This window comes from Lutra lutra, chromosome 12 (assembly GCF_902655055.1).
Source record: "Lutra lutra chromosome 12, mLutLut1.2, whole genome shotgun sequence".
NCBI classification, from domain to species: Eukaryota; Metazoa; Chordata; class Mammalia; order Carnivora; family Mustelidae; genus Lutra; species Lutra lutra.
Genome location: NC_062289.1, coordinates 84,815,277 through 84,842,240, shown reverse-complemented (window position 1 = coordinate 84,842,240; position 26,964 = coordinate 84,815,277). Strand labels below are relative to the sequence as shown.

Below are 26,964 nucleotides of genomic sequence, written 5' to 3'. Positions count from 1 at the left end.
GCAAATGGCAAGATTTCATTTCTTTTGATGGCTGCATAGTATTCCAATGTGTATATATATACTGCATCTTCTTTATCCATTCATCTGTTGATGGACATCTGGGCTCTTTCCATAGTTTGGCTATTGTGGACATTGCTGCTATAAACATTCGGGTGCATGTGCCCCTTCAGATCACTATATTTGTATCTTTAGGTAAAGACCCAGTAGTGCAATTGCTGGGTTGTAGGGTAGGTCTATTTTCAACTTTTTGCGGAACCTCTGTGCTGTTTTCCAGAGTGGCTACATCAGTTTGCATTCCCACCAATAGTGTAGGAGGGATGAAACAATTTTCTATTTATTGGTGTCAGCTTCAGTTTCTTTCATGAATATTCTATAGTTTTCTGAGTACAGATCGACTCTTTGGTTAGGTTTATTCCTGAGTGTCTTATGGTTTTGGAGGCAATTGTAAATGGGATCAACTCCTTAATTTCTCTTTCTTCTGTCTCATTGTTAGTGTATAGAAATACAGCTGATTTTTCTGTGTTGATTTTATATCCCAACACTCTGCTGAATTCCTGTATGAGTTCTATTGGATGGAGTCTTTTGGGTTTTCCACGTAAAGCCTCATGGGATCAGCAAAGAATGAGTCTGACTTCTTTTTTAACTGATTCAGATGTCTTTTATTTCTTGTTGTTGTCTGATTGATGAAGCTAGAACTTCCAGTACTGTGCTGAACAGCAGTGGTGACAGTGGACATCCCTGTCTTATCCTGACCTTAGGGGAAAAGCTCTCAGTTCTTCCCACTGAGAATGATACTTGCTATGGGCTTTTTGTATATGGCTTATATGATATTGAGGTATGTTTCCTCTCTCCCTACACTGTGAAGAGTTTTAATCAAGAAAGGATGTTGTACTTTGTCAAATGCTTTTTCTGCATCTATTGAGAAGATCATATGGTTCTTGTTCTTTCTTTTATTAATGTAGTGTATCACATTGATTGAGTTGCGGATGTTGAACCACCCTTGTAGCCCAGGAATAAATCCCACTTGGTCTTGGTGAATAATCCTTTTAATGTACTGCTGGATCCTATTGGCTAGTATTTTGGTGAGAATTTTGGCATCCATGTTTGTCAGGGATATTGGTCTGTAATTCTCCTTTTTGGTTGGGGTCTTTGTCTGTTTGGGGGATCAAAGTAATGCTGACCTCATAGAAAGAGTTTGGAAGTTTTTCTTCCATTTCTGTTTTTTGAAACAACTTCAGAAGAATAGGTATTAATTTTCTTTAAATATCTGGTAGAATTCCCCTGGGAAGTCATCCAGCCCTGGACTTTTGTTTGTTGGGAGATTTTTGATTATTGCTTCAATTTCCTTGCTGGTTATGGGTCTGTTCAGGTTTTGTATATCTTCCTGTTTTAGTTTTGGTAGTTTATATGTCTCTAGGAATGCATCCCTTTCTTCCAGATTGCCTAATTTGTTGGCAGATAGTTGCTCAGAATATGTTCTTATAATTATTTGTATTTCCTCATTGTTGGTTGCAATCTCTCCTCTTTCATTCGTGATTCATTTGGGTCCTTTCTCTTCTCTTTTTGATAAGTCTGGCCAGGGGTTTATCAATCTTATTAATTCTTTCAAAGTCCTAGCTTCTAGTTTCATTGATCTGTTCTACTGTTGTTTTGGTTTCTATTTCATTGATTTCTGCTCTGATTTGAATATTTCTCTTCTCCTGTTGGGTTTAGGCTTTATTTGCTGTTCTTTCTCCAGTTCCTTTAGGTGTAAGGTTAGGTTGTGTTTTTGAGACCTTTCTCGTTTCTTGAGAAAGGCTTGTATTACTAATACTTCCCTCTTAGGACCGCCTTTGCTGTATCCCAAAGGCTTTTAACAGTTGTGTTTTCATTCATTTCCATGAATTTAATTCTTTAATTTCCTGGTTGACCCATTCATTCTTTAGTAGGCTGCTCTTTAGTCTCCATGTATTTGAATTCTTTCCAAATTTCCTCTTGTGATTGAGTTCCAGTTTCAAAGCATTGTTGTCCAAAAATGTGCAGGGATTGATCCCAGTCCTTTGGTACTAGTTGAGACCTGATTTGTGACCCAGTATGTGATCTATTCTGGAGGATGTTCCATGTGCACTCAAGAAGAATCTGTATTCTGTTACTTTGGGATAGAACACTCTGAATATATCTGTGAAGTCCATCTGGTCCGGTGTGTCAATCAAAGCCCTTATTTCCTTGTTGATCTTCTACTTAGATGACTGTCCATTGCAGTGAATGGGGTATTAAAGTCCCTTACTATTATTTTATTGTTATCAATGTATTTCTTTAATTTTTTTAATTAATTGACTTATATAATTGGCTGCTCCCATGTAAGGGGCATAAAATTTACAATTGTTAGATCTTCTTGTTGACTAGACCCTTTAATTATTTTAGAGTGTCCTTCCGCATCTCTTATTACAGTCTTTGGTTTAGAATCTAATTTGCCTGTTACAAGGATTGCTACCCCAGCTGTCTTTTGATGTCCATTAGCATGATTAGTAGTTTTCCACCCCCTCACTTTCAATCTGGAGGTGACTTTGGGTCTCAAATGAGTCTTTTGCAGACAGCATATCATTGGTTCTTGTTTTTTAATCCACTCTGATATCCTGTGTCTTTTGATTGGGACATTTAACCCATTTACATTCAGAGTAACTACTGAAAGATACAAATTTACTGCCATTGTATTACCTGTAAAATCATTGTTTCTGTATATTGTCTCTGTTGCTTTCTGGTCTTTGTTACTTTTGTCTTTCTTTCTGCTCAATGGGTCCCCTTTTAATATTTCTTTTTTTAAAAGATTTTATTTATTTATTTGACAGAGAGAGATCACAAGTAGGCAGAGAGTGAGGCAGAGAGAGGGGAGGAAGCAGGCTCCCCGCCAAGCAGAGAGCCTGATGCAGGACTCTATCCCAGGACCCTGAGATCATGACCTAAGCTGAAGGCAGAGGCTTAACCCACTGAGCCACCCAGGTGCCCCCCTTTTAATATTTCTTATAGGGCTGGTTTGTTGATCACAAATTCTTTTAGTTTCTGTTTGTCCTGGAAGCTTTTTATCTCCCCTTCTATTTTGAATAATATCCTAGCTGGATAAAAGTATTCTTGGCTGCATATTTTTCTCATTTAGCATTCTGAGTATATCATGGCAGTCCTTTCTGGTCTGCCAGGTCTCTGTGGATGGGTCTGCTGCCAGTCTGGTTTTCTACCCTTGTAGGTTACAGATCTCATCCCAAGCTGCTTTCAGGATTTTCTCTTTGTCTGAGATTTGCAAGTTTCACTATTAGATATTGGGGTGTTGACCTATTTTTATTGATTGTTGGGCAGGTTCTTTGTGCCTCCTGGACTTGGATGCCTGTTTTCTTCCCCAGAATAGGGAGGTTCTCTGCTATAATTTGCTTCAGTATACCTTCTCCCCTCCCTCTCTCTTTCTTTTTCTTCTGGGATACCAATTATTCTAGTATTGTTTCGCTATATAGTATCACTTATCTTCCAAATTCTCTCCTCGTGATCCAGTAGTTGCTTATCTCTCTTTTTCTCAGCTTCTTTATTCTCTATCATTTGGATTTCTATATCACTAATTCTCTCTTCTGCCTCATTTATCCTAGCAGTTAGAGCCTCCATTTTTTATTGCATCTCATTAATAACCTTTTTGGTTTTGACTTGATTAGATTTTGGTTCTTTTATTCTCCAGAAAGGGATTCTCTAGTGTCTTCAATGCTTTTTTCAGACCCAGGTAATATCTTTATAATCATTATTTTGAATTCTAGTTCTGACATCTTACTTATGTCCATACGGATTAGGTCCTCGGCAGTGAGTACTCCCTCTTGTTCTCTTTTTGGAGGTGAGTTTTTCTGTCTTGTCATTCTTTCCAGAGAAGACTAGATGAATGAGAGAACAAAATACTAAAATGGCAACAATGTCCCCAGAGAAATGTACACTAAACAAAGTAGAAGAGACTTGAAACAAACAAACAAAAACATAATAATAAAAATAATGAAATAAAAACTAAAATAAAAAAGAGAGAATATAATCAGACAGGTGAACAGAATAGAGTAATACACTGGATCCTTTGTGTATTTTGGCCTGTTTATTGGAAAACTAGATCCCAAAGTTGTAAAGAAAGAAAAACATACATGTACAAAAGTAAAATACAGTGAAAGGATAGAATGTAATTGTAAAAATGAGAATTAAAAGACAAAATAAAAGAGAAAAAAAGAAAAAAAAAAGAGGAATATAAATAGACAGTTGAACCAAACAGAGCAATACATTATACCCTGAGTGTATTTTGGTTGGTTTGTTAGAAGAAACTACATCTCAAAATTGTAAAGAAAGAAAAACTTACATAAATACAAAAATATACAAAACTTTTGCACAATACAAAATACAAAATACCAAAAAATATACAAAAAAATTAAAAACATTGAAAGGGTAGAATGTAACTGTAAAGATGAAAATTTATAAAGACTTTAACAGGAAGAAGGAAGAGGAGGAAGGGGAGGAGGAAGGAGAAGAAGGAGAAAGAAAATATGACTAGACAGGTGAGGAGAGTAGAGCCATACACTAGATTCCAAGTGTATTTTGGTCTGTTAGAAGAAACTACATCCCCAAATTGTAAAGTGAGAAAAACTTTGTGTGTGTGTGTGTGTGTGTGTGTGTATACACACAAAAATGATATTAAATACAATGAAAGGATAGAATGTAACTGTGAAAATGACAACTAAAAATTTTTTTTAAAAGTTGGGGCGCCTGGGTGGCTCATTGGGTTAAAGCCTCTGCCTTCGGCTCAGGTCATGATCCCAGGGTCCTGGGATCGAGCCCCACATCGGGCTCTCTGCTCGCCAGGGAACCTGTTTCCTCCTTTCTCTCTCTGCCTCCCTCTCTGCCTACTTGTAATCTCTGTCAAATAAATAAATAAAAATCTTTAAAAAAATTTTTTTAAAGTTGATGAAATAAGAAATTAGTTGAAAAAGGGAAGAGGGGAAAAAAAATTAAAATTGAAAGACCAAAGAATCACGGGGAAGAACCCGTGAATTCTATGTGCTGTATTCCCCTAGGGCTGGAGTTTTGCAGTTCTTATTGATCGATGAACTTGGCCTTGGCTGAATGTTCTTGCTGATCTTCTGTGGGAGGGGCCTGTTGCACTGGTTCTCAGTTTTGGAGGGCTACCTTTTGAATTTGTGGGTGACTGTGTGTTGGGCTTGACTAAAGATGGCCTCTGTATGATGCTTGGCCAAAGCCTCTAATTGGAAGATTATATCAATAGAGGCAGCTCCTGAAAGAAATACAGCTAAGGAATAAAACCATCAAGAAGCCCTTTTTGTTTAGTGTCTAGCCTTAACAATATCCCAATTATGAAGAATTGCTGGCCAGTGGGAGAAGACTTGTTTGGGGAATAAGGGTGACCCCAGGTGCGTCCTCTATCTAGTCCTAAGGAAAGCAGAGTCATCCCTTATCTCCGTAAGTCCACAGTTAACCCCACAGAGTGGGGTACACTCCGGATTTTACGGAGCAACTTTGTCATCCCAGCCACACAGAATCGGTCGAGGTGATAGCTGAGTTATACAATTGTTGGGGACTCCATCCAGTTTTCCAGCTGTTCAAATAATCATATGCCCATGGGGTCCTGTTATTATCTCCACAGAGTAAAAAGCACGAAGATTGTCCATACATGAGCCATTGTAGCAATTTTTCTGAAGTTTCTTCCCTCAAGCAGTCTAGCTTAGGCAAAAAACAAACATTCAAAGACAGTCAGAACTAGAATTTGACTTCCACAAAGCTGTGTTGTTGGAACATAATTTTTTTCTAAATTCCCCCTTATTTCCAGAGATAGCCAAATCAAGACTAATTCATTTGTAAAACAAGTCTGGTTTTTAAGATTTTTAAAAAATTATTATTCATTTGAGAGAGAGTGAGCAAGAGGGAGCACATGAGCGGTGGAGAGGGCCAGAGGAACAGGGAGAAGCAGATTTGCCCCTAAAACAAGTCCAGTTTTAACAAACGTGGCCTAATTATTTAAATAAGCTCAGCAAGAATAGTAATTGGCCATATAGATCCTTTTTTTTTTTAATTAAAATTTTTTCTTAGAGAGAAAGCAGGGGTGGGGGTGGAGGAGCAGAGAGGGAGAGAGAGAATCCCAAGCAGTCTCCATGCTTGGCTCCATCTCACAACCCTGAGATCACGACCTGAGCCAAAATCAAGGGTCCAATGTTAAACGAACTGAGCCACCCTAGTGCCCCGACCATATAGGTCCTTTAAACTCTGCTTTTCTGGGGTTGCCTGGGAGGCTTAGTTGGTTAAGCCTCTGCCTTCAGCTCAGGTCATGATCCCAGAGTTCTGTGATCAAGTCCCATATCCAGTTCCCTGCTCAGTGGGGAGCCTGCTTCTCCCTCTGCCCTTTGCCTTTTGCCCCTTTTGGGTTCATGCTCTCTCTCTTCTCTCAAATAGATAAATAAAATCTTTTTTTTAAAGATTTTATTTATTTATTTGACAGAGATCACAAGTAGGCAGAGAGGCAGGCAGAGAAAGAGGAGGAAGCAGGCTCCCCGCTGAGCAGAGAGCCCAATGCGGGGCTCGATCCCAGGACCCTGAGATCATGACCTGAGCCAAAGGCAAAGACTTAACCCACTGAACTACCCAGGCACCCCTAGATAAATGAAATCTTAAAAAATATCTACTTTGCTGGAAATTTTCATAAGGAATCTCTAGATTGAACTTTAATTTTTTTTCAAAGATTTTATTTATTTATTAGACACAGAGAGACACAGCGAGAGAAGGAACACAAGCAGGGGGAGTGGGAGGGGGAGGAGCAGGCTTCTCTCTGAGCAGGGAGCCCAATGTGGAGCCCAATGTGGACCCTGGGATCATGACCTGAGCCAAAGGCAGATGCTTAATGACCAAGCCACCCAGGCGCCCCTAGATTGAACTTTTAATAGCCTCTTGAGTCCAAAAGGTACGGTACTTATAGATTTGGGCAAATGCCTCTTCTCTAGGTCCCCCAAATGCCCCGAGGTTCCTGCACCTGCCAGGAACTGATGTTCTTTGCTAATGTGGTACAGCTACCAGGAAGTCTATAAACAAAGTTTCAGACCAACATTTTCAACGGGTTTCACTGTCCCCATAAAGTCAACCTTAGTTCCTTGAGCTATCTGATCATATCTGAGTCTACGCTTGTCTGTCTCAAATATGACAGTCAGTCAAAGCCTTGGCAAAATAACTATGTTTCCAACAGTGTCCTGTTACAAAAACAGATTCTTATTGAACTTATGCAAATAATTGTAACTGCCATGGAAGGAAGAATACTCACGGAGAGTTTCTGAATTTTAGAGGGTTCAATCGGGAAGGAAAGTAAAATGTTTCAATTTGTTCACAAAGGGATATTTTATCATGATATTTCTGTGTATCATGGATGTCTTAAGAGAAAGTTTCCTTCGGGGGGGGGGGGCGCCTGGGTGGCTCAGTTGGTTAAGCAGCTGCCTTCGTTCGGCTCAGGTCATGATCATGGAGTCCCGGGATCGAGTCCCACATCGGGCTCCCTGCTTGGCAGGGAGTCTGCTTCTCCCTCTGACCTCTCCCCTCTCTCAAATAAATAAATACAATCTTAAAAAAAAAAAAAGTTTCCTTAATCTGAAAGAGCAAACATGAGAGAACCAGCGGTGGTTCAAACAAGAGTCATAAAAACTATAATCATCTTCTCTAATTCATTCGGTCCTACATTTTTTATTTTTGTCCTGTTTGAATGCAGCTTTCCCATAAGTTCTGGAGATTCTTACCCAGTTCGGTTTTATGATCTTAAAGATAGCAAATACCTGGGGCGCCTGGGTGGCTCAGTGGGTTAAAGCCTCTGCCTTCGGCTCAGGTCATGATCCCAGGGTCCTGGGATCGAGCCCCACGTCGGGCTCTCTGCTCAGCGGGGAGCCTGCTTCCTCCTCTCTCTCTCTGCCTGCCTCTCTGCCTACTTGTAATCTCTGTCTGTCAAATAAATAAATAAAATCTTTAAAAAAAAAAAAGATAGCAAATACCTGTATTTGTCATACACACACACACACACACAAAGTCCTTTTCATGAATCTCTTTAAAGACAGAACTCATTTTGCAGGAGCTTCAGAACAAGAACCCAGAAATGGGGGCGCCTGGGTGGCTCAGTGGGTTAAGCCTCTGCCTTCAGCTCAGGTCATGGTCTCAGGTCCTGGGATCGAGTCCTGCATGCGGCTCTCTGCTCAGCAGGGAGTCTGCTCCCTCACCCCCCGCCTCTGCCTGCCTCTCTGCTTACTTGTGATCTCTCTCTGTCAAATAAATAAATAAAACCTTTTAAAAAAATCCATTCATTTCAATCTTGATCTGTCTTAACCACTCATAAAAATTTTTTTCTAAAGCTTTTCCTTCACAAAACTTCTACAGCTTTCTTTTGGATTCAGATTTTGTTCTAAGCCTTTTCCGTCTAACTCACCAGTCTCAATTTAGGACAAACTTACTTTATTTTTCCCTCAAGAAAACGTATGCTCACTTCTTATACCTTTCTTAACATGTCTCCTATTTTCATACATAAAGAGTTGCTTTCCTTATCATTTCCATCAGTCTTAATTACATTCAGCAGAATTTTAACTCCTAGAAACCTTAGTCTCCACTGAAAATGAAGTAGTGTAGTTCAATCGTGAACTATTAGAGCAGGATTCTTTAGATTGGCAAATTGACTAATACATTTCGTAATTTTTAGGAACGTGCATTTTCCTAGTAAATTGTCTCAGGAAGGCACGAAGCATGTTTCCAACAGACCCAAGTATATTTAGTCTCTCCACAATAAGAAGCCAAAGGCAGGTAAACATAAGGTTTAAACCTTATGTTTACCTGCCTTTGGCTTCTGTATTTTATCTTATTTGGAAGAGACTTAGATATCCAATGAATTCAACCTGATTTATAATTTAACTTAGCAAAACCTCCAAGTTTCAGGTTACCGAAGATTTTGAAAGCTAACTTATCAATGACCCATGAGAACTTTAGGAGACAAGCAAAATTAACCATCATTTTTTTAAAGCTTATTTATTTTTAGCAATCTTGACACCCAACGTGGGGCTTGAACTCACAACCCTGAGATCAACAGTCACATGCTCTTCCAAACTGAGCCAGCCAGGTGCACCCCCTCACCCTCACAGCACATCTTTTTAAAAGAAGTTTATTTATTTATTTATAAAATGAACCATCATTTTAAGCCATTTTTTTGCTGACAAATTGCAATGGAGATAAGGCGAGGTTATTGGACTTTAGTAAACCTTGGTTGAATGAAAAGTTTTATAGTTAATGCTGATAACTCTAAAGACATATCTATTTTAGTTACATCAACAAACTTAAAATTAGCCTTCATACTCAGAATTTTGCATCTATGTGCACTATAAGTCGATCAGTTTTTTCCCCATTGTCAGTTTTTTTTTTTTAAAGATTTTATTTACTTATTTGACAGACAGAGATCACAAGCAGGCAGAGAGGCAGGCAGAAAGAGAGGAGGGGAAGCAGGCTCCCCACTGAGCAGAGAGCCCGATGTGGGGCTCGATCCCAGAACCCTGGGATCATGACCTGATCCGAAGGCAGAGGCTTCAACCCCCTGAGCCACCCAGGTGCCCCCACTTTGTCAGTTTTTACCTGGGGTACCTGTGGGAAAGTCTAAAGTGGGCAGTGTAAGTGCAGGAGAGCTGCTGGGCCTTCAGGGGGAAGGGAAAGACGATGGGATGGCATAAAAGAGGGATCATCTGGAATGTTCGCAGGACCAGATGGGCCATGAAACCCAGCAAGACACATTCTGCAGTTTTTTTGGGGGGGGGTTGGAGATTTGGGGGACAATGCCATGAAGGCTTGCATGTGAGACCTCTGACCATTTGAAGTTCTGGCAAAAGAGGTCAACTGGGGAAAAAAAGTATCATAATAAGCAAGTTCCCTAGAGGGGCCATACCTCTTGATCTGGGAGTTTGTTATGAAGCCAGGAAACACGACATAAATAGATGGGACATTTTTCCTCAGGCCTTGGGAGCCCAATTTGTTCCAGTTTTTATTTTTATTTATTTTATTTTATTATTATTTTTAAAAAGATTTTATTTATTTGTCAGAGAAAGAGAGCACAAGCAGGGGGAGCGGCAGACAGAGGGAGAAGCAGACTCCTTGCTGAGCGGGGAGCCCGACGCGGGACTTGATCCCAGGATCCTGGGATCATGACCTGAGCCGAAGGCAGATGCTTAACCATCTGAGCCACCCAGATGTCTCTGTTCCAGTTTTTATTAAAAACACATCCCCGGGGCGCCTGGGTGGCTCAGTGGGTTAAATCTCTGCCTTCGGCTCAGGTCATGGTCTCAGGGTCCTGGGATCCAGCCCCACATCTGGCTCTCTGCTCAGTAGGGAGCCTGCTTCCTCCTCTCTCTCTGCCTGCCTCTCTGCCTACTTGTGATCTCTATCCGTCAAATAAATAAATAAAATCTTGAAAAAAACCAAACACATCCCCAGGACAAGTTCAAAGGAATAGAGGGAATTGTAGAGACCGGCTGCGGATTCCCAAAGGGGCGTCCCACCAAGGGGAATGGAGCTCGGACCATCAAGATTTCAGGCCGTGTGCCCCACTCGGGGGAAGGAAGAGAACTTTGCTGTGACTCCGGGCAGGATTCCTGAGGCATGCCAGTTGTAACACTCCTACAGCTCCCTCAAGAACTTCCTTTAATGTTTTACCTCTAAAGCTTTGCTCCTGTCTGTGTAACCGCCCTCAGGTAACCCGCCCTCCTCTCACGCCTCCCCCCTCCCCACAAAAGATACATGTTAGCAATCGCCTTTCAAACATGCAGCCCACTGATAGACATTTGAAGGGTCTCATGACTAATGTTTTACTAAACCATAAAAGCAACCTTATCTTAACAATAGCTAGCCCTCCAAGGTCCTGGAGACCTTGCTTTTAACATGCATAAATTCCTAAGAGACTTACACTGTCCCCTAACCCCCACTAACTAACAAGTCTATAATCGGTCACTCCTCACAATCCCAGTACGGCTCTTACTGCCCACGGGTCCTGTCCCCGTACGGTAACAAAAGCACCTTTCTGCAACCAAAACGTCTCAAGAATTCATCCTTGACCACTTGCTCCTGTCCCTGCATGGCCACTGACCTGAAAAAGAGCTGGATATTTTATGGGGCGACTGGCTGTAGTAGGGTGTCCCACCAAGGAGAGGGTCCTGGCAAATGACAGTAGCAATCCTTGTTGGGGGCAACAGGGGAGGTGTTTTGCCTATAGATCAAGACGGTGGCTGGATCTGCGGGAATAAAGGGAAAGTGGGAGGGGAGGGTATTGCCTGAAAGAAGCAAGGTGGCTGACCATCGTTCAGCATCAGGAAAGGGGCCCAAAAGTCCACACCAGGGAGCCTCCCTAGCCCGAGACTTTCAGTTTTCTGAGGAATACTAGGGTTAGGCCACCGAAGGGCCAGAAAGAGAAAGGAGAGGGAGGGAAGGATCCCTCTAAAGGGCAAGAGGGGAAATCCCTACCCTTTTCAGACAAGGCCATCCGAGGGCTTCCCCTACTGACTTGGGATCCTCGCCGAGGACTAACCAGTTCCCGAAGCAACTGGAGAGATCATCAGTTCTCCAAGGAATCCTAGAGGCCATGCACTGAGGGAAAGTCCTGAGAAATTCCTAGAGAATCTGGGGAGAGTCCTAGACCAGCAGACATTCCCCCAGAGGAGCCATCAAAGTGTGGGCATCCCAGCTGGGGAAGGCAGAGCAAAGGACATAGAAGTTTATTGGATACACTGCAAGGAGGCAGCGGGCACCAGGGCAAAGGAGACACGGTCTGCCATGAGGTGGTGGTGAGGACCACAGTTAGTTACAGGGCGGGCTGAGGACATATGGGAACGTATGGAATTGTCCCTTTTTTAAAAGCTAACTGTGCCTGGTTGTAAGTAGCCCAGTGGTTAGTAAGGCCTGTGGCTATTTTGAGGTGGGTGGCTTAGTGAGCCTGCTTGCATTCTGGCCCCTGGTATGATCACTGGGGGCCCTTGTGCCTTGTGCCTTGCTCGCAGTTCCATTGCTCAAGCCTATCGCCTGAACGTGGCCTCGCCAGTTTCCTCCTCTGTAAAGTAGGAATTAAACTAGTACTCCTTCCTAGCGTTGTTAACGAGGATCGTCAGATCTGATGTGTGCAGAGTGCCTTGCTGGCTACCCGGCCCCCAGTGAGGGCCAGTTAATGACTACTGATTATGTTGACTATTGTAAGGAATGTGGGAGGGTCTCAAATGTTAGATTATGGTATTTGGGTTTTATCTCTGAGGCAGCAGGGGAGGGGGGCTTTTTCGAGTTTTATAGCGGCAACATCATTAGGACTTGAAAGGCTCGTCTCTTCAAGGTCAACAGAGGGAGGAGGGCTGAGCAAAAAACCCAGCTGTTCTAGCTGCTGTGCTTGGACTGGATCGGCCCAGTGGCCTATTTATGAATCTTTATTATATTCAGAGAACATAAATAAACCAAAAGGCTTTAGTTGCATTTTAAAATAGGACCTAAAAACAGCCAAACGGTCCTGTGCTCTGCTTCCTAGAGTCAACACAGCTACAGAGCCCCCAAAAGAGAGAATGAGGATTCAAAGGCCCATGGATAGAACTTCTCCTTTCCGCCTCAGGCCCCACAGCCCTGCCAACAAGGGCAGACAGCAGTCTGGGAGCAGGTGAGGGCTGGCCAGGGGGCTTGTCTGTTATCCGGTAGCGCAGTGCAGTGGGGTGCTGGGTGTGGCTAGTCTTTATCTCTTAGGGCACAGAGCCCACATGCCTGAACTTCGGGGGACAGGGAGCTGTATCACCAGTTATCAGCGATGGCCCGGAGTGTCCAAGAGAGTTGCTGGCACGGGATACAGTATCCCCGGGCTCTGGACACCATGAACTTGGGCCGCTCCCAGATCCTCTCTGATTCTCAGTGTTCCAAGCAGTGCAAATGATGTGGGATGAAGGATGTCTTCTGGGCTTGGCTCTGGGAGCGCTGAGGAATATCTTGGATATTTGCTGCTAGCATCCAGTCCTACTCTGTTGTTACAGCATCTCACTTTTCCTTTCAGGAATCATTCCTTCCCCTTCCTGTCCATGTGGTCTGGGGCTAGGCGAGACAGGACCAGCCGGGAAGAATCCCTGTGATTGCTTCAGTGATGGGACCCTGACCAAAGCTGGCCAATGAGCTGCTTTGGCGTGGGACTTCTGCTCGAGAAGGAGCCTCTCTCTGAGCTCTGTGTGGTTAAGCTTATGGAATAGAGCTTTGGGGGCCATCTGCCTCCATGGAGGGAAGAATGTGCCTGTGTATGAAGCCCGCCCCGGGAAAGCAGCGATGGGAAAGAAATAGGCAGATTCCTAACATCTGAGCACCTTGTTCCGGGCATGCGTCTGGGTGAGCCAGAATCTTCCTTCTAAGGCCTCGGCTAGTCTGAGTTGCATTTCTGGCCTTTACAACCACTCATCCTGACAAACACTAGGAGAACGCTCATGTAATAACAGCAAGAACACCATCCATGAGCACTTACCTAACATCAGCTACCAAGGTGGTGGGGAGAGGGAGCTGTCTGCTTCAGCAACTGCCACTGACATTGTTTCGAGTTTCTGGCACAAGATGATAAAACAAAGTGGCAGACTTTATCAGTTTTTATCATTCTTTAAAAAGTTCTCTACAGACAGTGCACCGCTGTGGTAGGCACATAGATATCCTGTCCCAGCTCCCCTCGAGGAAGGAAACTTCTGCCCAGATGCAGGGCACCGGGCGGCCACGTCGGAGCCGTCAGTGCGGCTGCTGTCATTCTCAAGTCTCGGGTGACAGGTTTTCTGGGCTCTTCTCTGACTTGAGGTTGGGAATGTTGGTTTGGTAAAGACTCAGAACTCCTCTCGGCACAGATCACCGGATGTGAGGGACCTAGGGAAAACTGAGCAGCAACTGAGGGCCAACCAGGCTACCCTTTGGACAACCAAAGGCTCTTGGAGGGACCTGGTTCCTTACTCGCCCACCCAGGTATGGGAAGAGAAAACCTTCTCCTACTATTTTCTTGGTGGATTCCTCCCCCAGGAGAATGAGTGGGGAAGCCCATGAGGGTCCCCTGGGCAAGGGACCTCACTCACAGTTCCCTGTTACCGTGAGGAACAGTCTCCCGTTTCTGACTCCTCCTATCCTGGGCACGACTTGGACACCCATCAGACTGGCTACAGCAGCTATGTGCAGGAATGGCCAAGCAGCACAAAAGAACTGTAATCTAGGGGATGCTCCCTGACTTTTCGGTCCCATTGGGTCTTATCCCAGGTGGATTTCCCCTCCCTGGGTGTCCTATCTTGTCCCTTCATGTGGCTCTGCCAGACAGAGCAATTCTACTAAAAGACGATTCGGTGGCTATGCCAGACAGAACACTTAAAGAAATCTAGTGTATGCATTGACTTCTAAGGGAGGCTTCAGGGCGGGGAAACCAGGGTCACTCTCTGGAGGTAGAATGAAGCCTGGGTAAAAATCAGCACCTCACAGGGAGGACAGGGGCTCTGGCTGTCAGTCGCATGAGTCACTAGGGCCACACATCAGGAAAAATGAGGAGAAACTGATGTGGGGGGGTGCCTTTCCCTCTCTTCCCAAGTCTCCCCGATCAACGATAAGAAAATGAGGTAAGGGACGCCTTTTCCTCTTCTCTTGTAGAGGTAATTCCCCGACCAAGACCTTTACTCCTTTAGAGCCCCTTCCTGGCATTATAGGCTATAGAAAGAGTATCAGCTCCATAAATCGCCCAATCTTGTTTACTTGGATGCCTTCCTGGTTTTAATTGGACGAAGGCAACTCATTTTCTTTTGTTCTGGGGCATGGCCGCAATACAAGTTGGAGGACGAGACTTGGCCACCTGAAGGACTTCGCCTTCCTGGTTTTAACTGGGGAAAAGGTGTTCTGATCTCAGCTTTGTAGGATCAATCCCAGCCTCCTGGTGGCTTTCTTCTGGAAACCTCCCCACCCCGACTCTGGGAGGAAAAAAAGGGATACCACATCCACATCAAAACTTGGTAGGCTGGGCACCTGGGTGGCTCAGTGGGTTAAGGCTCTGCCTTCAGCTCAGGTCATGATCTTAAGATCCTGGGATCGAGCCCTGCATCGGGCTCTCCACTCAGTGGGGTGCCTGCTTCCCCATATTTTCCTGCCTGCCTACTTGTGATTTCTCTCTCTCTGTCAAATAAATAAATAAAATCTTAAAAAAAAAAACTTGATAGGCAAATGGAGTCTGCAGGGGAAATCTCCACTCCTGCCTCTATCCTTCCTAGCATAAGATCAGGTCCCTGTACCTGTCCCACCCTATCTGGGAACCCCTGCTGGTTCTCGAGGGTTTCACCATCTCTAAGAACAGGGAGTGCTCCAAGGGGGATCAAGGGGAGAGGCTGCTACAAGACCTGAGATGAAGGGGGAACCTCAAAGTTTTCCAAACTTGAGCATAATCCTTCTGTTAAATCAGATCCTCTCCGAAGCAGGAAAATGTGGGATTCTGGCCACTGTTGAAAGATACGGGTGTCAAGGGATGGGTGAGCCCATGGGTGGCTTCAGTTTCCAACGGGAGTCCCAGCTCTACTTCCTTAAGAGCCCAGTTAGGATCCTAAGGATCTCCTTGGAAATTGGTATCGCGGTCACTCCCAAGCTCGTATCCTAGAGGGACTGAGCGGTCTATGGGGGTTTCTCCCTCATTCATTTCACGGCTTAATGGGTACAGTTGGAGCCAGATGTGGTTAGTCTCCCTCAGGACGGAGACTTGAAGGATATTCCCAAGCAGCTGCCCAAACTCCCTTTGTTTCAGGGAAATTCCCTGTCTTCTCTGGCCTGACATGGACTGCCTCTTTCCACTTTGGTGGGGAAAAAAACCACGGCATCTACTCACCTGTCCCGCGCTCATGAGGTTTAGAGCTGGGAGTGATCCTGTCTTGGTTTGCTGAAGGTCAAAAAAGCTCGCCTTAAAATGGTGGTTAATCTTGTCTGTCTCAAAAGCTTTCATGGGTAATAATGTTAAGAAAGTTTTGTTTGAATGATAAATGGGATTACATCTCGGTCTTTTCCAAAGTGCTAAAGCATTGCTAACCGGATATCAGTTTATGCTTTCGAAGGCTGTTTGGGTCTGTCGATAAAAAATGGTTAATCTTGTGTGTCTCAGAGTTTTCAAGGGCAATTGTTAAGGTAGCTTTCGAAGTCTCTGGTAGAGGATGTCTGGGTCTGCTGGCAAATAAAACTGTCAACCCAAACTCAGGAAGAAAACCCAACAATTTTTCTTTTTCTTTCTTTCTTTTCTTTTTTTTTAAAGATTTTATTTATTTATTTGACAGAGAGAGATCACAAGTAGGCAGAGAGGCAGGCAGAGAGAGAGGGGGAAGCAGGCTCCCCGCTGAGCATGGAGCCCGATGTGGGGCTCAATCCCAGGACCCTGAGATCATGACCTTAGCCGAAGGCAGAGGCTTTAACCCACTGAGCCACCCAGGCGCTCCCCAACAATTTTTCTTAAGCGTGAGAGAATCTCATTAAATACATCTCTGTCTCCCCCGCCTGGTTGTCCCTGAGGCCAAGATGATTCTTATTTGGAAAAAAGCTGTAAAAGTTGACTGCTGGCCCTGAGGGGACCCTAGAAGAGCTCTAACGAACTGCTAATGGGTCTTTCACAGTCGGGACCAAGAGGAGAGAGTGAGGAAGAGAAGCTTCAGGAAGTCCGAGGCTTTGGTTGTGACCTCCCAAGACTCTGGCACAGATGCCATTTCTGTGGCTGCCTGGGACACTGATGTGAGAATGCCCCCCGTGGCAAAAACTGAGGTCCTGTAACCATTGTTGCACGTATAGAGGGGGACACTGGAAATCTGAATGCCCTCGGGGACCTCAGTCTGCGAGGGCTCAGATGGCCAGTGCCCCTGACTGGGACTGCTGGGGCCCGGGAGCCATAGCTAACCCCAGGGAACCCAGTGCCTCCGGTAATTCTGGAAATAGAAGGAAAACCAATTGATTTCCTTCTTTTTTTTTTTTTTAAAGATTTTATTTATTTATTTGACAGAGAGAGATCACAAGTAGATGGAGAGGCAGGCAGAGAGAGAGAGAGAGAGAGAGAAGGAAGCAGGCTCCCTGCTGAGCAAAGAGCCCGATGCGGGACCCTGAGATCATGACCTGAGCCGAAGGCAGCGGCTTAACCCACTGAGCCACTCAGGCACCCCTGATTTCCTTTTTGATACCACCTTTTCCGTTCTGCTCTCCACTCCAGGCCAACTTTTTAACTGCAGTGCTGTCATTAAGGGCGTCACTGGGTGACCCATAAGCCAAATTTTCTTCTCGCCTTCTGGGATGCACCTGGGGAGATCTAATTTCCTCTCACTCTTAATGCTTGGGAGCCCCACATTTCTCTTAATTCCCAGGTCTGGACAACTCAGGCTGAAGTGGGCCAGGCCTTAACAGTGCCCGTTCCCAAATATCTTAAGGGCCCCACAACTTTCTCTGGCTGGAGAAGGTTTTTTGGGTGTAACAGGACACTTGTGGATCCTGGGACATGGAGAAATAGCATGCCCCCTCTGTCGGCTGATCAAGGACACCCAGGAGGCCTGTGTCCATCTGTTCATATGGGATCCAGACTCAGAAAAAGCTTTTAAAAATCTCAAGAGGGTCGCCTGGGTGGCTTAGTGGGTTAAGCCTCTGCCTTTGGCTCAGGTCATGATCTCAGGGTCCTAGGATCGAACCCCGCATCCGGCTCTCTGCTTGGCAGGGAGCCTTCTTCCCCCCCACCGCCTCTGCCTACTTGTGATCTCTGTCAAATAAATAAATAAAATCTTTAAAAAAAAGAAAAAGAAGGAAAGAAAGAAACCCCAGCAGAAAATCCAGAATGGACTTTATTTTCTATGGGAGCTCGTTTGTTGAACAGGACACCCGAGAGGCTGGAAGTTTCTATGAAACAATAGAGAGTAACTCTCTCCCACCTGGGGCAGGCACCCAGCGGGCCGAGCTGAGGGCCCTCGCCGCAGCTGTGGATCAAGGGCAAAACAGTCAGTGCTGACTCCGGGTACACCGTCCTGTTCGTCCATTGTGCCGTGGTACAGTGTGGAGAGAGACGGGTTCTAATTGCTTCAGGTTCTCCTACAGTTTCATCAGGAATTCACACGGTTCTATAAGCTGTACACAAACCCCAGAAGTAGCAGGTGTACACTACAAAGGGCACAAAAAAGGAATGGAGGGTTATAGATTGGCTGAGGCTGTAGCAAAATAGGCTGTCAGGTCAGAGACCCCTCTGGTTGCCGCCCCCCGTCCCCTCCCCCGCATCAGGGATGGCTCCGTAACCCAGGAAAGACCCCGCTGTTCAGTTGAGAAAACACAACTGGCCACAGAATAGGGTTATACCCTCGCAGTCAACAGGCAGAGCCGCTAACCCATAAAAGATCCTAAAACCCTACCCCGAACCTACCGTTTAGGTCAAAGATAAAACCCTACAAATGACCCCCAAACTCTTTACAGGGAGAAATTTAGATAGGACTATTAAAAACATGTTAAAGACGTGTGGAGTCTGCCCAAAGGAGAACGCATTCCCCCCATTCACAATTCCCCAGAGGCACGCAGCAAGTGGGAACTTCCCCCCGGGGAAGATCAGCAAATGAACGTCACCCATGTCTAAAATGCATGGCTACAGTACCTCCTGGTGTGGGTAGATGATCCCTCCATGCCCTGGACTGAGGCCTTTCCCTGTAAAACCGGAAAAGCCTCGGCAGTGGTAAAGACACTGGTCAATCCCTTGGGTTGGACTCCCCCGGTCCCTTCAGAGTGATAATGGAATCACTATCCCTCTTGGAAGGAGCTTCCTAACTCCCAGCCCCCAAATAACCAGCCTGTCCCCTTTCACCCCAGGGGGACCAAGTGCTTGTTCGAGCCAGGCTGGGAAGGCCTGCATACGGCGACTTTAGCTACTCCAGCAGCAGTCAGAGTGAAGCCTGGATCCACCATTCCGGCGTCAAACCCTGGTCCCCAACAGGGCCCAACAGCAAGGAACCCAAATCCCTCTGTAAACCCAGAGAGGACCTCCAACTAGTCTGGAAGCAACAAGACACAGATAAATGTTACTTCCCCTCTATCCCTTCAAATCGTCATCCTTATTGCATTCCTTTCGCCCACCCTCTCCTCACGGTGTGGGGGGAGTTCACTGAAATATGTTTTATATCTCACAGGACTCTGGGCTGTCCTTGGTCTTGCACTGTGCTCTGGGACTTGCCTCCTAAGTAACCCGCTGTGGATTTTCCAGAATAAAGGTCAAACTCCAAATGGTATTTCAGATGGAGCCTCACTTGAAGGTCAAAACCAAACATCTACCGAGGACCCCCTGATAGACTGGGAGGAGAGGACCCCTGACTGCCGCCCCACCCAAGGCTCCTGACCAGCAGGAGGTAGCTGCCATCGGTTGTCGCCCTTTTCCCCTAATAGCAGTTAGGGTTACCTCTTCGGAGGGGGGAATGATGAAGGAGAGTTAGAAAGCAGGCATGCAGGACAAGGGGCCCCGCCCTAAGAGGAAACCCCCCTTAGGAGGGTTTTATACTACCTGGAAGGAGCCCTCCTCCCTTTCCCATGATAGATAGGTGACAAAAATCTGATTGGATGACAGGTGCCCAAGGGTTAGTCAGATTAAAACACCCCGTCAACAAGCCCGTAAAACTACCGAGACATAAAAACTCCTGTGGCAAGCCCCTCGGGTCCCCGACCTCTCTCTTTGGGTGCTTTGGTGCTATCACTTTGCTGTCACTCAATAAACCTTCCTCGGCTGCCCACCAGTCTGTCTGGTCTACCTCTTCACTCTTTAATGTTCTGGAAGACACTGGCATGACCAAGCACTGTGGGCACCGATGGAGAAGAAATCTCGTGAGAATTTCCAGTGGGGAAGACTGACCGGCAAGTGTGTCTCGAACCACTGGTGGGGCTGGCCAAGGTGGCCTTCTGCCACCTGCCGCTCCTTGTCAGTCTGGTTCCCCCACTTCCTTTCACTGAGGTGAAGCCCTAAAATCTTCTCCTACCCCTGCTTTGTCTCAGCGTCTGCTTCCAGAGAACCCGTCCCGTGATCACGCCCTCGCTGCCCACACCTCTCCCCCATTGGATTTGCCACTGTCGAGCCCTCCGCCCGTGTTATCCTCTCAATATTATTGCTCATGTTTTATAGATAAGGAAATGGGGACTCAAAAACTTGCCCAAATAATTTATTTTGGTCAGAAAATGCCAAGCCAGGGGGCCCCTGGCTGGCTCCGTCAGTAAAGTACGCGTCAATCCCAAGGTCGTGAGTTTGAGCACCACATGGGACACGGAGCCTGCTTAAAAAAATATAAATAAGGTAAGAACAAAGGTAGTAACCTTTCACCACCTCCTAGTTATTTTACCACTTTTTCATTTTACTTGTGCTTTTGAGGCGGCTTCTATCATATCTGTGTGATATGTTGGTGCACGTGTTGTTCTCAACTCCAAGTTTCAGGGACTGACCTCACAGTGGTAGCTCGAAATTGGCCATGGGGAGTATTTACAGCACAGAATTCAGCAAATGCTACAGACCGAGGCTGGATTTATTTTATTGATTGTCAAGGCAGGAGCGGACAATCTACAGTCCCTGGTCCAAATCTGGCCCACGTTCTATTTTTTTCCCCTCACTGCCTGTTTTTGTAATAAAGTTTTATTGGCACACAGTGGTACCAGTCCATTTACAAACTGTGTATGGCTGCTTTCATGGTACAACAGCAGAATTAAATAGCTACAGATACTTTTTTTTTAAAGATTTTATTTATTTATTTGACAGAGATCACAAGTAGGTGGAGAGGCAGGCAGGGTTGGGGAGGAAGTAGGCTCCCTGCTGAGCAGAGAGCCTGATGTGGGGCTCGATCCCAGGACCCCGGGATCACAACCTGAGCCGAAGGCAGCGGCTTAACAAACTGAGCCACCCAGGCACCCCTAAATTTTTGCAGTTTTAACGTTTAATTTTTAGTAGAATTTAATTTTAGGTGAGGCTGGTGTGAAAAAAAAAATCGGTTTGCAAACTTCCTGAAGAATCCATAATGGGCTTTCCTGAGCCCGTAGGAGCGGCTCAAGGGCTCTGGTTGCTTGAGGTTAGGGAGTGGGAGGCCTTCGTGACTGGGGAGTGGGCAGAGGAGAGCAATGGCCGGGAGGCCAAGCAAGTGCTCTGGCTTGAGGCCCAGGGCACATCAAAGGGGTTTTCTTTTTCCTTTCAGGTGAAACCACTATCATCACGTCAGTGGCTCCAGCATTGCGTAAGCCGGGGGCGAGGTTACTCAAGATTAAACACTGATGCCTTCCAGACTGAACCTGTGTCCTCATCATCCAAAGTCCCCAAGCTTTGAAACATCATCCACCCTTCAGGTCAGATGACTGACTTTCCTTCTCCACAAGGGCAATAGGGGATTAGCTTTGGCCTACAAGTTGCTGTCAATGCACTGCTTAACCTCTTTGAACCCTCTTTTCGCATTTCTGAGTACTGGGGAGAGCTTTGAGTCTCTACTACCTATAGAGATGGGAGTGACTCTGTGTCTAATACTATGCATTTAACTTGACAACCCTGTAAGGTGGGTATTATTATTATTATTATACCCATTTTACAGTTCAGGAAACTGAGGCTCAGAGAAGCTAAGCAGTACATACTAGTAAATAGTAGAGTTGAGATTCATTTCCTTTATTCTCAGTCCCATTTTCTCATTTTTCCTGGCGTGTCCCACAGTTTTTGGAGAACCTTAGGAATTTTACAAATGAAAAGGTTCGGAGAGGTTATTAATCTCCAGATGTCTGGAGGGTGTCATGAAAGAGAGAAGAGCTGCTTGGGGTTGTGGAGTTTTACACTCATGCTTTGTCCAAAAGGACAATGATTGCTCAGCTTCAGCAGTCATTACCTGTGGGGACGTGTGCCTAATTTGGCCAGATTTTGTTCAAATGAAGATAGAATTTTGAATTTGTATGTGAAATCCATTGATGTAAAATTTGTACTTTTTATTAAGATTTTATTTGAGAGAGGGGGGGAGTGCATGAATGCAGAGGAGGGCAGGGAGGGGAGAGGGAGAGGGAGAAGCAGTCTCCCTGAGGCCCATGTGGGGCTCGATCCTGGCAGCCTGGGATCATGATCTGAGCCAAAGACAGATGCTTAACTGACTGAACCACTAGTGCCCTGAAAGGTAGTCTTTTTATTGAAGATTCATATACATGAAAGGAGCAAAAAGCATACAGCTCTCTGAGTTTTTACAAACTGAACACACATGTTTAATGAGCTCGGATACGTGTTTTATTTTATTCTTTATCACAGAGTTAATGAAAGTCAATTTAGGGGAAAAAAGAGAAGATACACCTAATTAAAAGTAGAAAAAAACAAGGAGAAAAAAATAAAATACAGAAGACAAACCCACCCAGGATCCTTCCTCCACAGACTATAAACAACCACCATGACTAATCTGGGCATAACCACTGATCTACACATTGATACATACATAGGTATGGAGACGGGTATAGATGGTTATGAGTATAGATACACTTACCTGTAACAACTTCTTAGACGTGTGCTTTGTAAACACTTTTCATAGTAATAAACACCTATGTTCATTGTGTATCTGTGTGTGTTTCACTGAATGGCTGTATCATAATTACTTTAACCAACCCCTAGAAGCAAAATCTTGTCATTCATTAGAAACAGCATCTACAATAATCTATCTTCCTTGGATATGCCATTTCTTTTTTTTTTTTTTTAGATTTTATTTATTTATTTGACAGAGAGAGATCACAAGTAGACAGAGAGGCAGGCAGAGAGAGAGAGAGAGAGGGAAGCAGGCTCCCTGCCGAGCAGAGAGCCCGATGCGGGACTCCATCCCAGGACCCCGAGATCATGACCTGAGCCGAAGGCAGCGGCTTAACCCACTGAGCCACCCAGGCACCCATGATATGCTGTTTCTTTAATAATTATTTTCTTTGTTAAATTACTCAGAATTCCTATTCATAAATATCCTGTGTTGTTGTTTTTTTTTTTGTTTTTTTTTTTTTAGTCGTCTTCTCCCCTGCCCCACACTCTGCCCGGGTACTAAATATTAACAATCTCATGTATAAAATCCCCTGCTTTCTCCTTCCTTATGCAGTCAGTTTTAGTTTATGGGCTGCCGAAGTGAATACAGAGTTTTTTTTTTCTTTTAAGTTATGTCTACACCCAACACAGGGCTCAAACTCACGACCCCGAGATCAAGTCTCATGCTGTACCGACTGAGCCAGCCAGGGGGGCCCCTCACTCTTCCTGCAGCCATATACGAGCAATTACATAGGTATATTTGGGAGAATTGACTTCGCTGTATAAAAATAGGACCGTTCACTCTGTGGGGCTCTGCATCTTACTTCCCAAGTGTTTAAATATTGACGACTGTGCTGGATATTCCTTTGCCCCTCCAAGTCTCTTCCCTCCCTGCCCTTCTCTGTATCCCATACCCTCTTGCCCTCAGCTTATCAGAGGCTCTGGCAGAAGGGGAGAGGAGGCCAAGAAAGGGTATTTACTCCAGATGTTTGAGCAGCAGCTGTGTTCCACTGAACACCACACTCCTGCTGGATGGCTGCACCCTCTCTGGGTCCTGAAACTCTTGTCTCCCCTTGTGCCTTTAGGTCTGGGGGTGGTAACTGACCTCCAGGATTGCCAGTCCCGGAAGGTTTCTTTATCCCTGATTTGCTCCCTTAAGTTTACTCTATAAACAGGCCTTTCATTAAATGTCCCTTAAATAGCCTTCTGAGTGTGCCAGCTCTATCAGTAACTAATTTAAAATTCTTCTTTTTTAAAGATTTTATTTATTTATTTGACAGATAGAGATCACAAGTAGGCAGAGAGGCAGGCAGAGAGAGAGAGAGGAAGGGAAGCAGGCTCCCTGCTGAGCAGAGAGCCCGATGTGGGGCTCGATCTCAGGACCCTGAGATCATGACCCAAGCTGAAGGCAGAGGCTTTAATTCGCTGAACCACCCAGGTGCCCCTAATTTAAAATTCTTTAAAACTCTTAGTGAATTGGTGTGTTTGGCTGGCTCAGTCAGAAGAGCATGTGACTCTTGATCTCAGAGTCATGAGTTTGAGCCCCATGTTGGGTGTGGAGCCTGCTTATTTTATTTTGATTAAAAAAAAACACCTTTTCCAAATATTTATTTATTCATCTATTTTAAAGATTTAATTTATTTATTTGACAGAGTGAGACGAGTGGGGTGGGGAGGGGCAGAGGGAGAGGGAGAAGCGGGCTCCCCACTGGTAAGGAGCCCGATTCGGGACTCGATCCCAGGACACTGGCTGGGACCGTCACCTGAGCTGAAGGCAAATGCTCAAATGACTGAGCCTTCTGGGCATCCCAGATTTATTTGTTTATTTTAGAGAGAGAGAGAGAAAGAGAGAGAGCAAGTGGGGGGAGGAGCAGAGGGGAGGGTGAGAGAGAACCTCAAGCAGACTCCGCACTGAGTGGGGAGGCTGACTCAGAGCCTAATCCCATGACCCCAGATCATGACCTGAGCCAAAAATCAAGAGTCTGATGCCCAACCGACAGCCATTTAGGTGCCCCTGGAGCCTACTTTAAGAAATAAATAAAAACTCCTAGTGAACCATCTCATAACAAACACAACTCACACGATTTGGACCCTGAAGTCCCTCCCCTTGGTTTATCACTGCAGGACTGAAGGTAATTGACTCCCTAGTTTGTCTGACTCCCAGGAACGGGAGGGAAAATAAGGAAAATGTGCTGAGTCCTAAAGGCAGGCCAGATGAAGTATGACCAACTATGTCTTCCTGAGGCAGCTCTAAGCTTCCTGACTCGATTTCCCAATTCTTTATCCCTTGGCCTCCTTGCTCTGGTGAGCCCAATGTGGATGTTTGGAAGAGACAAACAATTTAGATTCCGCTCGATTGTGGCAGCTTTCTAGAACAGAGGCTTTGTTGGCTGTCCATGGCCACTGCAAATAAGATGAACCAGAACAACAGGAATGGGGAAAGAGCACTTTGTTTCCTCAGCCTGTTCCCTTGCGTCCTCTGTTAAACACTCACGAACATTTGAAGATAAGCTTCAGCCCACGTACTCTAAGAGTCCTTAGTGCATGGGACATCGGGAAAACATGCATTTACAAAGCCGGGTGGGAAGTGCAGTAAACAGTACCCCTAGCTTTGGGGTGGGTCCGAGAATGATTTCCAGGGGAGGACAAGTTTGTTTGTTTGTTTTTTAATTTTTTAATTTTTAATTTTTTTACAAACATATAAGGTATTTTTATCCCTAGGGGTACAGGTCTGTGAATCGCCAGGTGTACACACTTCACAGCACTCACCATAGCACATACCGGGGAGGACATGTTTGAGCTAAATCTTTGTTTTTAAAGATTTTCTTTATTTATTTGACAGAGAAAGAGAGAGATCACATGTAGGCAGAGAGGCAGGCAGAGAGAGAGAGAGAGGAAACAGTCTCCCTGCTGAGCAGAGAGCCCCATGTGGGGCTCCATCCCAGGACCCTGAGATCATGACCCAAGCAGAAGGCAGAGGCTTAACCCACTGAGCCACCCAGGTGCCCCTGAGCTGGATCTTTGAAAGAGGAGCTAGAATCAGCCTGGCTTGAGATGGTGTTTTGTTTTTATATTTTTATAGATTTATTTATTTACCTGATTGTTACTTTTTTAAAGATTTAACTAACTTATGTATTTGAGAGAGAGAGAGAGGGTGCAAGTGGGGGGAGGAGCAGAGAGAGAGGGATAAGCAGACTCTCGCACTGACCGTGGAGCCCGACTTGGGGCTCAAACCGAGAATCCTGAGATCATGACCTGAGCTGAAATCAGAGTTGGACACTTAACCAATAGACCCACCCAGGTGTCCCCTGAGACGGTGTTCTAGAGGAGGGATGAGCAGGTGCTAAGACCCAGTACTGAGAGAGACTGAACAATAAATGTGCCAGAAACTGCTAGAAGTTCAATGTGATTAGAAAATAAATTTGTGTATGCGCTGGTCTGTGTGTGTGTGTGTGTGTGTTTCCAAAGGCAAGCAGGGATTAGAAGGATCATGAAAGCCAAGAGAAGCACGCTGGAAAGCCATTGAAACCTTTTAAGCAGCAGAATGACCATGTTACTTTTCGGGGACGTTGTTCTGGCTGTGAATGTGGCTAATGGATGAACAGGGTGACCTAGAAGCTAAGACCACGTCAGAGGCTGCTGCAATCTGAAAAAAGATTGGGATGTTAGGATGAGAGTGGAGGAGAAGGCGATGGATGGATTTGAGTGCTAGGAAAGCACTAGCAGACACTGGATCTAGGTTTATAATAATGACAAGATGGACAGAAACATCATATAGTGACTTGAACAACAGCTCCGGTTTCAGATCAGTGGAAATCTTCCCATACATACAGCACAAGAGGCCTGGGTAGGAATCTTCACTCTGCCTTTTTTATTTGGAAAAATTTCAAACCTCAAGAATTGCAAGATAGTTCCCACAGATATCCTTCCCTTACCTGTTGTTACATTTTGGCCTTACCTCAATGTATCTCTCTCCCTCTCTATCCCCCCACCCCCACCACCTTTATATTTAGGCCTGTGTATGGATAGTTTTTTTCCTGAGCCACTTGCAAGTTAGTTGCAGAAATTATGACACTGCATCTCTAAATACTTTAGCATTCATCGCTTTGAGTAAGGAGATTCTCTTATATAATTACAATAGCATCATTTTACGGAGGAAATTTAACATACAATACTATAAAGGTCATATTAAACATTTCAACAGTTGTCCCGATAATGTCTTTTACTTATTATTTATTTTTATTTTTATTTTTTATAAGATTTTATTTATTTATTTGACAGACAGAGATGACAAGTAGGCAGAGAGGCAGGCAGAGAGAGGGAGAGAGAGAGAGAGGAGGAAGCACGCTCCCCGATGAGCAGAGAGACCGATGCGCGGCTTGATCCTAGGACCCTGGGATCTTGACCTGAGCCGAAGGCAGA

General features: G+C 45.0%; 1 long non-coding RNA gene and 1 other non-coding gene across 3 annotated transcripts in view; one reads left to right on the top strand and one right to left on the bottom strand.

Moving 5' to 3' along the window:
* Positions 1 to 22,589, top strand: part of LOC125082518 (uncharacterized) — a 37,326-nt gene extending 14,737 nt beyond the window's left edge. For both annotated transcript variants that reach the window (XR_007121999.1, XR_007122000.1), the window contains exons 3-4: positions 21,219 to 21,366; positions 22,298 to 22,589. This is a non-coding gene — a long non-coding RNA (uncharacterized LOC125082518). The remainder of the gene's footprint in view (positions 1 to 21,218; positions 21,367 to 22,297) is intronic.
* Positions 9,062 to 9,135, bottom strand: TRNAN-GUU (transfer RNA asparagine (anticodon GUU)). Its single transcript has one exon. It is a non-coding gene; the product is annotated as a tRNA-Asn (tRNA).
* Positions 22,590 to 26,964: the final 4,375 nt, after the last annotated feature.